A 16696-nucleotide genomic window follows, 5' to 3' on the forward strand; every position below is an offset into this window, starting at 1 on the left:
TGGAAACTTTTTGCTCACAGACAAGTTGTGGCTAATCCAGAGGACAGAGGAAGAAGAGGGAGGCCCCCGCCTTGCTGTAACTGACCCAGGGTCACACTTCAGCCCTTAGCAGAGCCTGCCTCCGCAGCAGCGCTGGGGACTCCCAGGTCATTTCTCTTTCCACCTGTCTACTGTATTGTTTCCTCAGTTTTTATATTTGCTTATTCTCCTCTAGAACTCCACAGTATTTAAGAGGTTAATATACTTCTTCCTAAATTCTCTATCTTTACATACTAATTCTTTTTTTTTTTTTTTTGTCCTTGGCTAAACGGTGTTGCAGAGAGGGTCTCCAAGAGGCAGACTCAGGTGGAATTTTGCATCCGGAGCATTCAGTAGCGAGGGTGTGGGGGACAAACAGCTGTGGAAGCAAAAGGTGGAAACAGGAGTGGGCAGAGGGGACAGGTGAGGGGCACTGCCGGCCCCCAGGAGCTTGGCCAAATCATGGAGAAGTTCTGGGGCTAGACCAGCCGTCAGGGTTGCCCAAGCCAGACCAAGATGGCCAGCCCCAAAAGGGTATCCTGACCTTGGTCAAGGCGGAGGCCATCCCCAGATGGGTGGAGAGCCTGTTGACTGAGAGCACTCAGGCAGCTGCAATGGCATGTCCTCCCCGGAAGGGGGCCATGTCCACCAGACACTACTACCCTCCCACCGACTGACCCGAACCATGACTCCTGCGAGGAGGAAGGAGCTCCTAGTCCGGTGGGAGAGACAGTTGATAAATCCGGATAATGTGAAGCATAAACTCATACACACAGAGACAGACACACAGAAGAGGGGTGGCTGACTCAGGATAAGAGGACCAGCAAGGCCAGCAGCCGAGGGGTTGCTGCGCAGGAGTCATCTGCTTACACTGTGCCGTCCTCTGTCCTCCTTTCCCGGTCTCTCTTTCCCCAGCATCTTGCTTATGAATATAACCGTCTTCATTTCCTTTCTTACTCGTGTCATGCATTCTCCTACTGTTTCTAATGCCTAGGGAGCCATTTTTCTTGACTTATAAAGCTAGTCCCTCCGCCTGTTTTACGTTAAGCTTTAAAAACTAATTGTGCGACATTTCTGCACTTTCACTGTGATTGCACACCTGGCAAACAGCATTTTCAAGGGACCTGCAGACTTCATGGGTTCGGGTTTCAAATATGCACATAATGAAATTTCTGAGCTTAATAAAAAACATTATAAACTGGATGCTACGTGGAAATAAAACACGGCACGGGGAGGGGAGTCGGTTAGAAAGCATTTACTCGGCAGAAAGATTCCGAACAGGTTATAGTGCTAGATCTAAAAGGTTGTTGGGAATTTTACAAAGGGAATCTGATCAGGAAATACAAAGTCAGGACTTAGAATTCCTGTGGCCTAAAAAGAAAAAGAATAATAAGTGAAAAACAACCTGCCACATTCAGGCTTGAAAATAGGAAGAAAGCAACACACTGGAGGGCACTGGGAAATAATTGGCAGGTTAGGAGGCTGCTGGAGAGCCTGGCCGCGGTCCCCGCGCCGCTGGGGCCGGCCTGAGACTCGGGCAGGATCTTTGATAAGGATGGCGTGCCAGGCCGCGGCCGCATTTCCCAGGGGGACTCCCCACACACGATGAGGGCAAGTGAGGGCAAACCTCAAACCCACAGAACACTGCGCTGGAGCGCTTTCAAGCCGCGCACTTGGACTGCACCTTGGCTGCAGCTTTTTGCAAAGTGACAAATGGAAAGCACCCTGAAGCCTTCGCTATCAGCGCCAAGAAAAGCTTGTGCAGTCAGAGAGCGAGCTGGTCCTGCACAGAGAGGACCTGCAGGCAGGAAGAGGGTGTTAGTAAGATCCGATAATTACACCGGGTGGAGTCCTCCCTCTCCTTGGAAAGTGGAGTCAGCCCAACTGGCACTGGTGGCCTGTGAGGATGTATAATCCTATAAGCAACAATTTGGGAGAAGGGAGGTGAAATTATATTTGGGTTGCTCAGGAGGGCTGGTAGTTGCCCTGGGACACAATCATTCTGTTAGACGCCAAGGCAGCTTCTGAGTGGTTTGACCTTTACATTTGGAATCCCTCTGCTCTGAGATGAATTACAGCCGAAAGGTGTGGCGGTCTCGCTAAAGCCATGAATTATGTGTGCTCTTGAGAGGAGGAAGCGGACGATTATGCAGGAGTTAAGACCTTGGCATCTTCCCGATTGCCTCTGAGCTCGGGAGTCGGACTGGAATTCAGAAACCCGCTCCAAGCCTCAACCAGGAGCACCAGGTGCTGTTAGAATAACACCAAACAAGGCTGTGTCCATGTCTGGATTACTGGGAATATGGAAACAAAGCCATGAAATCAAATCCCCATCTGGCACCAAAGACTGAAATGTTTGTATTTAAGCAATTCAACTTAAAAAATGATTTTAAAAGTATTCTAAGTCGATTATCCCTGAACATGGCTTCAGTACAGGTTGCATTTGTTATACATAGTTTTGTTTTTAAATTTAACCATTATTTGGGGGCCTCTTTTATGTGCTACATGAGGATAAAAGGTAAATGTATTTAAGCTCAAAAGAGCTTGTAGTATAGGAAATGCTAGGAAATCATTGCGTTCAGAATGGTCATAATTAAACTTTGAGCGAAAACAATTATTTTCTTCAGAGAGGCACTTTTGTAGAATTGCTTCTGTTCTTAGGACACCTGAGTCTGACCAGCCTCCCACTTTGCAGAGGGTCACGGTCTCCACGCCTGTGAAGTTACGATGAGAGGCCAGTAGAGCCTTCCCGCGGTGCTCTGGCCGCCAGCACTGATCCACCTTCCCACGCAGCAGCGTGTTGCACAGGGGGAGACCAGGTGACTGCCAAGCTCCTGGATTACAGGATTGAATGGGCCTTTTTATTTCTGCCATTATAAATGGAACATGATTTTTTTTAAAAAAAGAAAAACACCGATTCTAGTGTTTGCAAAAATTCTTAGACAAGTACTAATAACAGCTAATATTGAAGAAGATTTAACATATTTGATACGTTTCACATAAATATTTTTTATTTGCGTCAATGAGGTAGGGCAATTCTTATCCTCCAAACGGATATTCAGAGAGGAGAAATAACCCACCCAAGGGCACTCGGTTGATAAAGGATGGATCACAGACACAACCCAGGCATTTGGACTGTGCAGTCCTACCTCCTTCTGTTGTCAACCATTTGGCTTCCTCACTACTTTTCATTGGATTTTTTAAAGAAGTCCTAGAATTGCTTGGTTGACAAAAGTCTTCATTTGAACACCAATTGTCAAAGCAGCCACAAATCTGCACTCTGACCCCCACTCCTGCACCCCACCTCCCAGGGCAGGAGCAGCGTACAGTGTATAATAGAAGAGCACCGTTCTTCTCTTCTATTACCTTCTATTACACTCCACTGTAGCAATGTGCTTATTGGTCTTTCTCCTCCAACAAATGATTATACCCAGCAGGAATTTCTACTTACTCTTTCTCGGATCTCCATCACCAATCACAGTGCCGGGTTTATCGTATGTATTCAGTGAATGTTTAAATGACTGAATAAATGAATTAATTCAGAGACTTGGTTATTTTAAAAACTATATCAGAACTAAAATCAGGTGAATGGGGCAAAATTGGAATGTATTGAGACATACTATATGCAAAGTACTGTGATTTACTTATTTTAATCCAGTTAATCCTCAGAACAAAATTGTGAGGTGGTACTATAATAGTTCCCATTTTATAGACAATGTAATTAAAGCTCAGAAGGTTTAAGCAGGTTGTCATGGGGTCAGACAGCTAGTACATAGTAGCAATAGAATTAACCTAGGTTTTCTGATTTCAAAGCCCATGCTTTGTTTTTAAATTTTTATTGTTCATTCTATTACAGATGCCCCCCCCCCCCGCCTTTGCCTCCTTCCAACCCGCCCCTCCTAGGCCTTCACCACTTTACTGTCTATGTCCATGGGCTATGCACATATACATACATTTTCTTTAGTTGCTCTCCTCTGATCCTTCCCACTCTCCTCCCCTCTGAGATCTGTCAGTCTGTTCCATTTATCCATGCCTCTGGTCCAGTTTTATTCATCAGTTCATTTTATTCTTTAGATTCCACATACAAGTGAGACCATATGATATTTGTCTTTCTCTGACTGGCTTATTTTGCTTAGCATAATGGCCAGCAGGTCCCTCCATGCTGTGGCAAAAGGTGAGACTTCCTTCTTTTTTACAGCCACGTAGTATTCCATTGCGTAAATGTACCACAGCTTTTTTTATGCACTCATCTACTGATGGGCACTTGGGCTGTTTCCAGATCTCAGCTATTGTAAATAACATAGGGGTGCATATATTCTTTCTGATTGGTGTTTCGGGATTTTTCTTTAAATCCTCACCCAAGGATAACTTTTTTTTTTTTTTCATTTTTATCTTCAGAAAGAGTGGGAAGGAGGGAGGGAGAGAGAAAGAGAGAGAGAACAAGAGAGAGAGAGAGAGAAACATCAACATGAGAGAGACACACCGATTGGTTGCCTCCTGCATGACTCCAACTAGGGCTGGGACTAAACTGCAACCGAGGTTCATGCCCTTGACCAAAATCAAACCAGCAACTCTTTGGTCTGTGGGCCAACACTATACCACTGAGCCAAACCAGCCAGGGCAGGATTCTTACGATATATACCCAGAAGTAGCATCACTAGGTCCAAAGTCAGTTTCCATTTTTAACTTTTTGAGGAAACTCCATACTGTTCTCCACAGTGGCTGCACCAGTCTGTATTCCCACCGTCAGTGCACAAGGGTAAAAATCTTAGCAGAAAACGGGCAGCAAAATCTCAGACACCTCTTAGCTTAGAGCAACATTTTTGCCAATATGTGTCCAAGGGAAAGGAAAACACAGGAAAAATGTTTAAAATGGGACTACATTAGACTAAAGCTTCTGCACAGCTAAAGAAACCATCAGCAAAACAAAAAGGAAACCCACTGTATGGGAGAACATATTCACCAATGAGGCATCAGATAAGGGATTAATCTCCAAAATATATAAATAATTTATACAGCTCAACACCAAGAAGATAATCAATCCTATTCAAAAAATAGGCAAAGGATCTGAAAAGCCCATGCTTTTTAAATCTGTCCTTCTATCTCCTTTAAAGCTAGACAATTTCTATCTTTCCAAATGCTACCTCCAAGGTAAGAAACAAAATCTGTTCTTCTCTTGCAATATACCTACCTCATTTTCTCTCTTACACTTCGTAAGGATGGTCTCATAATGTTAATCCTTTTAGAATCTGGCAGAGTCTCAAAAGTAGGTGATGTTAAGTTTTAATTCATGACCGAATAAAATGATAAATGGATGTATGTATAATGGATTTATTAACACCTCTTATCCTTACTAATAAAACATTGGTGTGAAAACTAAGCATTAAACATTCAGTAGAATTTTAGTCTCTGTTTGCACAAGTGTAATGTCTGAAAGATTTTCGTTAGCATTTTTGAGTTTCTTTTGTTGTTGTTGTTGTTGTTAATCCTCACCTGAGGATATTTTTTTCCACTGATTTTTAGAGAGAGTGGGAGGGAAAAAGGGAGAGAAAGAGAGATACATCGATGCAAGAGAGACACATTGATTGGCTGCCTCCTGGCTGGAGCCAGAGATCAAACCTGCAGCCCAGGCACATGCCCACGACTGGGAACTGAACTCAGATGCTTTGGTGTGCAGGCCGACTCTCTAACCACTGAGCTACACTGGCCAGGGCAGCATTTTTTAGTTTCTTTAATTGATTTTACAGTGAGCATGGAAATTAAGATTTATTTATGCCTCCCATAAATAGTGTTTATAAGAAATTTAAATTGCACAGTTAACCATCTTAAAACAGCACATTTAATATGTCATAATTTTAACTGAAATTGCAACTGAGTTTAATAATAAGAACCAAATTTTTTATATATTGTATTAGAAAGTGCCATGCTAAAGTAATTCTCCAAAGACAATAAATTGCTATTTAGTATTCAAAAAACCTGGCCACTTCTGCCCTGCTATTCATTACATTGTACTTTAGAATCCACAATCCACTTTGGTTTGTGAAGCAGTGTTAAGATTTTTCTCCTGAAATTCGTTCAGTAGATTTCGTTAGGTCCTCCTCCGACCCTTACTAGGGAGAAGATAAAAACCACCCATTGGCTGGAGACATGGAGTGGGGATTGGCACTGACAATAGAAAATGATCGTTTAAGCGCTTGGGAGTAAGTGCAAACATGGGACTCCTTGCAGCATCGAGCATGACCAACAACGGTCTTAGGGGAAATAGCGAACTCTGTGGTCCTCAGTACGAACAGTTGTCACATAGCAGGGGACCACTGATACTGGACATGTGAGAGGATCCAGTTTGGAGCCAAGGATGCCAAGCACAGACTGTATAATCTCACTTAAATGTAGAATCTAAAAACAACAACCCTCCCCAAACCAAGTTCCTAAATACAAAGAACAGATCGGTGGTTGTCAGAGGTGGGGATTGAAGGGTGGCTGAAATGAGTGAAGGGGCTCAAAAGGCACAGCTTCCACTTCCAAGATCAGTCCTGGGGATGTAATATACAGTGTGGTGACCACAGTTAGTAACACTGTGTTATATATTTGGAAGTTAAGAGAGAACATCTTAAAAGTTATCACACACACAAAAATTAACTATGTATGGTGATGGATGTTGCTAGATGAATTGTGGTGATCATTTCACATAAGTACAAACATAAATCATTATATCGTATACTTGAAAGTAATGTAATTTTGCCCTGGTCGGTTTGGCACAGTGGTAGAACTTCAGCCAGCGGATCAATGAGTTGCGGGTTCGATTCTGGCCAAGGACACGTACCTCGGTTGTGGTTTGTTCCTGGCTCTGGTCGGGGTTGTGTGGGAGGCAACCAGTTGATGTGTCCCTCTCATGTTGATGTTTCTCTCTCTCCCTTTCTCTCCCTCCCTCCCTCTCACTCTATCTGATGATAAATGGAAAAATATCCTCAGGTGAGGGTTAAACAATCAAAAGAAGTAATATAATTTTTTTAAAAAGAATGCCAGACACTGAATGATTAGTCTGGGTGCTAGAGCCAATACCATCTGCTACATATCTCATCTGAGCCTCAATCACCTTCTCAGAGGGGTTCGGTTATTATCATGCCCTGTGGAGTGAGGCTCACAGACAGAGGTGAAGTAGCATGACCAGCATCTCGTCAGGGAGTGGTAGATGTGAAATTCAAACCTCCAAATGTCATCCCCAAAGCTGCACTTTACCATAAAGCAGCAGTTCTCAACCTGTGGGTTGCGACATCTTTGGGGGTCAAAAGACCCTTTCACAGGGGTCACCTAAGACAGAACAGTAGCAAAATTACAGTTATGAAGTAGCATCGAAATAATTTTATGTTTGGGGGTTACTACAACATGAGGAACTGTATTAAAGGGTCATGGCATTAGGAAGGTTGAGAACCACTCATAAAGGTTTATTCTACAAAGTTCTACTACACCCAGTTCCTCTAAACCAGTGTCTTCCACAAAGGTCCCTCACCACTGACACATGCAAGCACACTAGGTTTTCTTCTAGGTGGTCCAGATAGTTTACCAGGATAGAAATGGAGTTAAAGCAAAAGATTCTGGGATGGAATCTTGTCCAAGAATATGCACTGCCTGTTTGTTCTACCGTGTGTACAGCGAGTATGGTAGAGAATCCTGAATCCTGAAACATTTGATGGAGAATATGTCTGTATTTCCTATGACAACAGAGCACGTAAAAGGGATTGCTCCTCATGGTTCACGAAATCATAGGAAAAAAATATTTACATTAATTTATGAAAGGACACACACACACGTCTTACACATTACCCCAATTGTTTTCTCACTCCAGAATAAGTGTGAAGTTATATGTGTCCACAATACTTTGTCTGAAACATGAGTCAGATGCGTTTCAAGTTGGGGTTTTTCTGGCGTTTGGTAAAGTGATGCCGTGCTGTGGTGCAGGACGCCTCCCAGTGTACATGGAGCAGCACCATCATCAAACATTAATATTTCTGCCATGAAATGCAAATATCGACACCAAGTAGGATAAATAAGTTCTGTGTAAAGCTCCGTATCATTTCAGGTGAAGTTTCATATCATTTCATGATGGGCTTATCACTAATTTATCAACAAACTTTTCCGAGATTATGAAATTTCAGATAAGGGGTTTTAGATGGGCATGTTCTTGAATAACCTTATTTCATGTATATCATCAAACATTGGACTTGGTCAGAAAATATCCATGTTGGGGAGGAAAATTTCTTTTCTTTTACACTTCTAGGTTCTTTGGCTGGTCTAATCAAATGAACATAAAACAGATTCAATGGCTGGGGGCGGGGTAATTTTATATGTACGAGGGTCCCATAAATTATGAGGGCCCAAAGACAATCAGGCAACCGAGGTGCATACGCCACCCAGAGCTAAGGAGAAGTGGGTACAAGTCTGGGACGTTCAAGGGGAAGAAGGCAATTCGCGTGGCTATGGAAAAGCAAATGTTTGGTCAACAAATGGTTCCCTTGCCTTACAGAGTCCAAGGAACAGAGAAGACAGCGGTCTCCGGCCCTGCCCGTTCCCCAGCTACTGCTCCTGGCTCATACTCTTTGTAGTCACCTCTCATAACAGCTCTCTTCCTAGAACAGGCCTTCTGTTAAAATTCTTTTAGGCAACTAAGGGTCAGATAAAAAGAAAAACTTCCTAAGTATTTTGTTTCTTAGACACAATCAGCTAAAATCATCCTCATGCCCAAAAGACATATTTTCTGGTGGCAAAATCCCGCTTCTACTCCCTGCACATCTCAAATCGTATCTCAGAGCAAGTAACATACAGCATTATCTATGTGTATATTTTTATCCAACACGTGACAACCCACAGACAATGAGCCACATAGTTCTTCTGAAGCAATGTGACTTAGGGCTGGTGAAATCACAAGCTAGAGAAGCGTTCCTTCCGAATGAATTCTTGTTCTATACCCTTCTCCATGTCAGGCGTATTTCCCTGATGCTGCCGGGTGTCCAGGTCGTGGTGGCTGGCGCTCACTCAGCTCCCCAGGCCCCCTCTCATAGTTCCCCCGGGGCCTGCTCTTTGCCTTGGGAGAAGCAAATTCATATGGGCTGGTCCGCGCCTTTGTGATACACTAGTTACTCTACAAGCGCCCATTAAGGGCTCACAAGAGGCACGCCAGGTGACCTTCCTCCAGCTTAGAGCTGACAAAAATAAGGTGAAATTTTAAAATTACACAATGCACCATACGTAGCTGGCAAATAGCTAGCCTCGATCAGAAACCCTTCCCCTCCTTTCTCCCAGCCTCTTTCTAAGTGGCTACCTTTCCTGAGGACCCTCTCTGTGTGCTAAGGCCCTGGCTTAGTGGGCTATCGTGGAATACTGGAACCAGGGCTCTGGGGGTGGGGGACTCCTCCGGCACTCCTCAAATGATGCTGTTCGGATGCCCCCACCTGCCAGCACCCGTGCCCCATCCTGCTTAGAGGACCACGGAGCCCAGGAAGGAGGCGTGGAGTCCACAGGTGAGGGAGGAGCAGGCAGACACATAAGAGAGGGAGAGTTTAAGACATGGCAAGGCATCTTCTAGGTTTTAATGCCCACTGAGAGAAGATTTTAAAACATACACGGTAAGCAAGGTCTGAAGAGGGGAAAAGGTAGAAAGGTCACAGAAAAGAGTTGTCCTCCCCGAGGAGTGACTGCCCGAGCGGCGATCTTCGGACAAGCCCTTGCTTCGCAGCCCTGATGGCAGCCACCAACCCAGCAGCTCCCGCAGCGATGAGAACGCTGCTCACTGCGCAAGAGGCTGAGACGTGCCGGTCAAAGAGCAGACCCTGGGAGGCAGCACGAAGGAAAAGGCCTCTGTTGGAGGCCAGTGCTGGCCAGGCGTTTGCTGACTGGTGCCTGGTGCCTGGACAGTGCAGCCAAGGTCAGAAAGGACAGGTCAGAGGATATGACCTCGTGGACAAGCGGAACCCTCACAGGCTGACCTCATGTCCCTGCAGGTAGTGGGACAAAGCTTCACCAGAGATGTGAGTTAGCCCTGGGGTCAGGCTCACTATTTACCCTGGGGAACCTGCCATAAGAATCATTTGCAGCTCTGGCCAGTTTGGCTCAGCGGTTAGAGCGTCGGTCCTCGGACCAGAGAGTCCTGGGTTCGGTGTCTGCTAAAAGCACATACCTCGGTTGCAGTCTGTCCCCGGCCCTGGTTGAGGTCGTGTGGGTGGCAACCAATCCATGTGTCTCTCTCTTTTTTTTTTTTATCCTCACCCGAGGACATTTTTCTATTTTTTGTTCAGATAGAGTGGGAGGGAGAGAGAGGAAGAGAGGGAGAGAGAGAAACATCGATGTGAAAGGGACACATCGAGTGGCTGCCACCCACACGACCAACCAGGGCCGGGGACAAACTGCAACCGAGGTACGTGCCCTTAGCGGGAACCGAATCCGGGTCTCTCTGGACTGCAGGCCGATGCTCTAACCGCTGAGCCAAACCAGCCAGGGCAACCAATCCATGTGTCTCTCACATTGATGTTTCTCTCTCTCTTCCTCCCTCTCTCCCTCCCGCTCTATCTGAAGATAAATGCAAAAAAATAAAAAAGTCCTCAGGTGAAGATGAAATAAAAGGGGAGGAGAGGAGAGGGGAGGGGAGGGGAGGGGAGAGGAAGGGAGGGGAGGGAAGGGAAAGAAAGAAAAAAGAGAGGACCTTTTGCACCTGTTAAGTGAGGGGAGGCCATTTGCAGCCCTGAATATGTCTTTTGGGCTATTGATTATTTTAAGTTGGTTATTTTTAAGAAAAGAGGCTCAGGAAAGACACTTGACCTTCCTTCTAACTGTCTAAAAGAATTTAAGTAGAGGACATGCTCCAGAAGGAAGCTGTCGTCACAGATAACTCCAGCTAAGTAAAAGCTATCATGTGACAGCAAGAAAAGAACTTAGCTGGCCTCCTTTGATCTGCGCCTTTTGTAGTAGGCCGTGAGGCAGACACCAGAGGAGTACAGCCTATAACCCAGGTACAGAACCATATCGCTGGGCATACAGTTCGAACCCTGACCTTTTCCTCCCCGGGCATGTTGCTAGTCGGGTGGTAGACCCCCTTAGAGGAGGAAGAAGAAGGCCGCAGAATAGCCTCCTACGACTCCCAAGTAGGCCCTAGCATGACCACTCCATTAAGCATTAAGCCCTAGAGATAACATGTAGGTTTTAGTCGTGTTTCAGCTCTAGGCCCAGAAAGGCAGCAAGGGGACTGACTCTGTGGCTGACATCAAGACCAGCTCTGACAATGAATGACCCCCTGCCCTGCTACTGACCAATCAGTGGAGACTACAACCCTGACGAGACACACCTGGAAAGCTGATGAGTATTTTATTGAGATCCTCCCCTGCTCCTCCAGATAAAAACCCTCAAGACAAAGGACTCAAGAGCACTGCTCTCTGTGGAGTGCCCACCCCTAGGTGCCCCCGCCTCCCCCTCTTTTCCCCACAGGTGCATATATTCGTGCTTTCTTTCTCCTAGGCTCCAAGGGCCCTTCTTTTGCTTCTGTAACTTGTTCCCTGAGTCCAGCCCAGCTAAATCACTTTTTCTACCTTTGTGACTTTCTATTTTTTTTTTTTTAATCCTCACCTGAGGACATTCTTGCATTCATCTTCAGATAGAGCGAGAGGGAGAGAGGAAGGGAGAGAGAAACATCGATGTGAGAGAGACACACCGACTGGCTGCCACCCCACAAGACCCCAACTGAGGCCAGGGACAAACTGCAACGGAGATACGTGCCCTTAGCGGAACTGAACCCGGGTCTCCCTGGACCGTGGGCCGACGCTCTAACTGCTGAGCCAAACCAGCCAGGGCCCTCTGTGACTTTCTAAATAAAGTTTATCTTATTATTTGAGTTCTCGGTTCTGAACTCTTTCCCAGCTGAACTCGAGAACCAAGGTTGCTGAACCAAGGTCCAATTCTGCAGGTTAATTTCTGGTGCCATTTCACCACTAATATTTTCTGTGTCCAATTGCCAAGATGGCCCAGCAAACATTAATTTGCTTTTTCATCTCCGTGTGAAGTGCTTTCCTGCCTTTTAAAGTCCCAAACCACACCCCCTTCTCCTTGGGTCAAGATGACATATAAACCTCAACTGCCCAATCTGCTCTGGGGCCCGTATCCTTGTCGAACCCCTATATGTAATAATTTGGCCATTTTCTCCTCTTAATCTGTCCCTTGTTAATTTGATTATTAGTCCAACCCGAAGAATTTAGAAGAGTGGGGGAAACATTAATCCCCCCCCACCGCCCGGCATGGGGAAAGAGCACTAAAAACAAAATCTCCCTCTAACCAGAAAACCTTTCCACTAAGGTGGTAGAGACAAAAAATAGTTTTTTGTTGGTGAATACGTACTAAACCAGAATGTGACACACCTCACAGGCAGTCAGTCCACTAGGAGATTGCAAACACAGAAAGAAATCTCACCCCTTAAATAGCCAAAGAGATGGACCCATTACACACAGGTGCTCACGAGGAACAGTGGCCTCCAGCAAGAGAGCTTGACAGCACCATTCCTCACACAGCTCATCCCGCTCACGTGGTGAATGGAGTGACCATCTCTGTTAGCTTATTAACTTTATCTGGCTGAGAAACCAACTCGTCTGTATGACAGGAGGTAATTTTGCACCTGGCAGCGAGGAGCCTACCCTCCCACAGAAACTGGGTGATTGGGGTGCTGTCTTCTTCCATGTTTACATTTCAAAGAGTAAACATCAAGGTCCTTGAGAAAGGCATTCATCGGTCACGAAGCGGACAAAAGTTCCATCTAGTTTTCAAAAGGATTTAGATACATTTCAAAAAGAAGAAGAAACTGCTTACAATTACAAGTTTTCTACAGTAGAAGATCTAAGAAAAAGGAGGGAGAAGAATCTCAACAGGGAGAATCTGGCCTCTTGTTTTTCCTGTCTTTGTCCTTACACATCCTGCCCCCACGCGCTCTGACTCTGCAGGTCTTCTGATTCTGATGCCTTGATCTGCAACGTTAAGGCTCTGCAGGGGTCTGCTAGTTGGTTCAGAACAGTGCGGGAGAATGACAGTCAGCAATGAGCAACACCATCACCCGAGGAGACTGATTGAAACGCATATTCCCAGAGCCTGAACAGAGGACCACAGAACCAGAACCGCAGAGGTGGAGCTGGCAACGGCAGGTAAAGAAGCCCCCTGGAGGATTCCGATGCGGTCCCAGATGGGGGATGGGTGCCTTGGGCTACAGCATCGATTTCCACACGGGGACACCTGGACACCTGGCAGGATGGATGACGATTTTCTGTTCGCCACACAGACTTAAGTAGTTTGAAGAAATGATCTTTTAGATCCTCACATTTTCATGTCTCCTCTTTCAAAAATGGATCTCTTGGAGAGTATCGCCCATGGTCTTCTCTGCTGCCTCTTCCTCCCACCTGTTCACGGCCATCTTTCTCTCTCTTTAAACCAAGTATAGACATAAAAAGGAGGGCTGTATATTTATGATTGTGCAATACTCCAACCCCAATCCAATGAGCTTTCAATAAAAATATGTGCTGTTAAAAACAAAATTCCATCCAATAAATTCGAAGATCTTATGGGCTTATTAAGCAATGAATGAACTGGGCAGCAAGGTGCTGAGGGCTTGTAGACTGTGGAGGTGTGGTGGGCAGTCGGACTGACATGAGCAGAGCAAGGACGATGGCCAGGCGAAGAAGGTCACCAGGGCAGAAACCTCTGGGTGCTTATCAAGCGGTAATTGTAGGGTACCTCGTGCTGACGGTAACCTCTCCCCCCAGCATATTGCTGGTCATGAGGTTTGGACCTCTGACCTTTCCTCTCGAGAGTTAACATTTAGGCCTCATTTGTATTTCAGCTCCAGGCCCAGAGAAACAGCAAAACCAGGCAAGTGACACCACAGCTGACCTCAGACCAGCCTCATTGACTAAGGACTCCCTGCCCTGGCACCGCCCCATCCATCAGTGGTTACCAAACACTGAAAGGACACATCTGGAAAGCTGCTGAATATTCTATTAAGATTTTCTCCTAGGAGAGCAAGGAAGAGGGTATCAATGGGGGAAAAGGAGAAATATCTGTAACAAAAGTTAATTAAAAAATAAATAAAAAGGTCAAAAATAAATGAATAGGTGGAACAACAACAGCAAGATCTTACCCTGGCTCAGCGGTTAGAGCGTAGGCCTGCGGTCCTGAGAGACCCGGGTTCGGTTCCCGCTAAGGGCACGTACTTCGGTTGCAGTTTGTCCCCGGCCCTGATCGGTCGTGCGGGTGGCAGCCACTCGATGTGTCCCTTTCACATCGATGTTTCTCTCTCTCTCTCTGTTCCTCTCTCTCCCTCCCACTCTGTCTGAACAAAAAAAAATAAATAAATAAATAAATAAAAAGGTCAAAAATAAATGAATAGGTGGAACAACAACAGCAAGATCTTACCCTGGGACCTCCCCTAAAATCTCCCCCCATAAAACCCATAGTACTGCCCACGTGGCTCAGTGGTTGAGCGTCGACCCATACACCAAGAGGTGGCCGGTTCGATTCCTGGTCAGGGCACATGCCCAGGTTGTGGGCCCAATCCCCAGTGGGGGGCATGCAGGAGGCAGCCAATCATGATCTCTCTCATCAATGTTTCGATCTCCTACTCCCTCTTCCTTCTTCTCTCCCTAAAATCAATAAAGAGAAAAAAATTTTCAAAAACCACCCCCAGGACCAAGGACCCAGGGCGCGCGTCCTCCCGGGAGCGTGCCTGTGCCTCCCCTCTCCCCATCTTATCAGTACCTTCCTCACTCCAAGCTCCAAGAGCCCTTCCTTTACCTCTGTAACTTGTTTCCTAAGCCCACCTCTTCTACAAATTACTTCTTCTACCTCTGTGATTTTCCAAACAAATGTTCTCTTACAATTTAGGTCTTGGCTCTGAATTCTTTCTTGGCCAGAACTCAAGTACCGAGGTTGCTGTGCCCAGGTCTGGTCTGACCCCAGGGCTCTAACACCTGGTGCTGTGCAGCCACCTACCCCGGGCTTTCAGAGGCAGGAGGGTGGGGCAAGAAGGTATGAACAACAACAACAAAAAGTATTTTTTTCAGGCCAAGCCACCTTATTTTGTGGGGGAAGACACTGGTAGGGTTTTACATGCAGATTACCCAACCAGTGCTAATCAGATAATTTCACATTGATATTTTCAGTCACACTTCTAAGAAAGACTGCAACTTCAATTAACTCCTGATTTGCTGTTGTAGGGACAAATGACTCCAGTCTTGGCTGTTCCTTCTTTAACCGTACAAGTAGAAGAAGGAAAGGGGCGGGGGGAGGAGAGAAGAAGAAAGAGAAGACAAACCTTTTTTTAAAAATAAGTTTCCTTTATTGATTTTAGAGAGATAGATAGAAACATCGATGAGAGAGAACATCGACTGTCCACCTCCTGCATGCCCCCCACTGGGGATCAGGCCCACACCCTGGGCATGTGTCCTGACTGGGAATCGAACCAGTGACCTCTTTGTGCATGGGTCGACACTCAACCACTGAGCCCCACCAGCCGGGCAGAAGGCAAACCTCTTAAAAACCTTAAAATGACTCCTTGTTCCTGACCGGAAGGAGAAGGGGCTGCAGTGGAGGCAATGCAAGGAGGGCTCCTGCGGGAGGGTCCTGGAGCGGAAGGTCATTAGAACTTGGCCTACAAGCACTCGAGGCAGCTTCTCTCGCTGTGCAAACATGACGAGGCGCCATCTGCTTCAGAGTTTAGGAGATGAGTGTTTAAAAGAAAGCTATTACCATGTTTGTTTGATTTGGGGGGGGATAAAATTATGTTATTGGTGGAAGTGGGGTGTCCACTGGTGGAAGTGGGGGATCCCTTCCCTCACTGGGGGATCCCTTCCCTCACTGGGTGCCGGGGCTTGGGTTCTTACCATATTTAGAGAAAAATAATTTTCCAAGGCTTGCACAAGAGAATGAGTGATTTTTATTTGCGTGGAATTAGATTCCTCAGTTTCCAAAGTCCCATTTCCCTTAAACCAGTCCTGGAAGAGGTACCGCTGGAGACTCAGCAGAGCTGAACGCAAAGTCAGCATCCGGAGTTTCGGTCCCTGGTGGGGCTGAGTCCCGCACAGCATCAGTCCACTGTGGGGGTCCACATGGCCAAACGCTGGGGAGTGCGCCCCTGCAACAGGACAGCCAGGAGCCCCGCGCAACAAGGGAGGAGAACCCCTTTGTTTAGGAGCTAGGAGCTTCCATATCTCAGATTTCTGGCCACTGCAGTGGCCACGCCTCTCCTGGCCAATGACCTGTTCCCCGGTGTGACTGCCAGGCAAGTACCTTCCCTGTGTCACCCAGACGTTTCTGACCACGAGTCTATTTTTCCTTTCCTTTGCTCCTTTCCAGTTAATTAATAAACAGGTTATTACAATGCTATCAGTAAGCTGTTTTCTGACCAAATAAGAATCCCATGCTTTTATTTGGCTCACTGGTCTGACATGGGTCCTGGCTTTGGCTAACCTGAGTAAAGTGGACACCACTGTCCAAAGACTAAATGAATTAAATGTGAAGCTCCAAGGTGGAGAAACAGTCATGTGTTGCTTAACAACAGGGATACATTCGGAGAAACACATTGTTAGGCAATTTCATCACTGTGCGAACATCACGGACCTAGATGGTTTGGCCCACTACACTCCTGAGCTGTTCGCAC

This window comes from Molossus molossus, unplaced genomic scaffold (assembly GCF_014108415.1).
Source record: "Molossus molossus isolate mMolMol1 unplaced genomic scaffold, mMolMol1.p scaffold_m16_p_9, whole genome shotgun sequence".
In the NCBI taxonomy this organism is placed as follows: domain Eukaryota; kingdom Metazoa; phylum Chordata; class Mammalia; order Chiroptera; family Molossidae; genus Molossus; species Molossus molossus.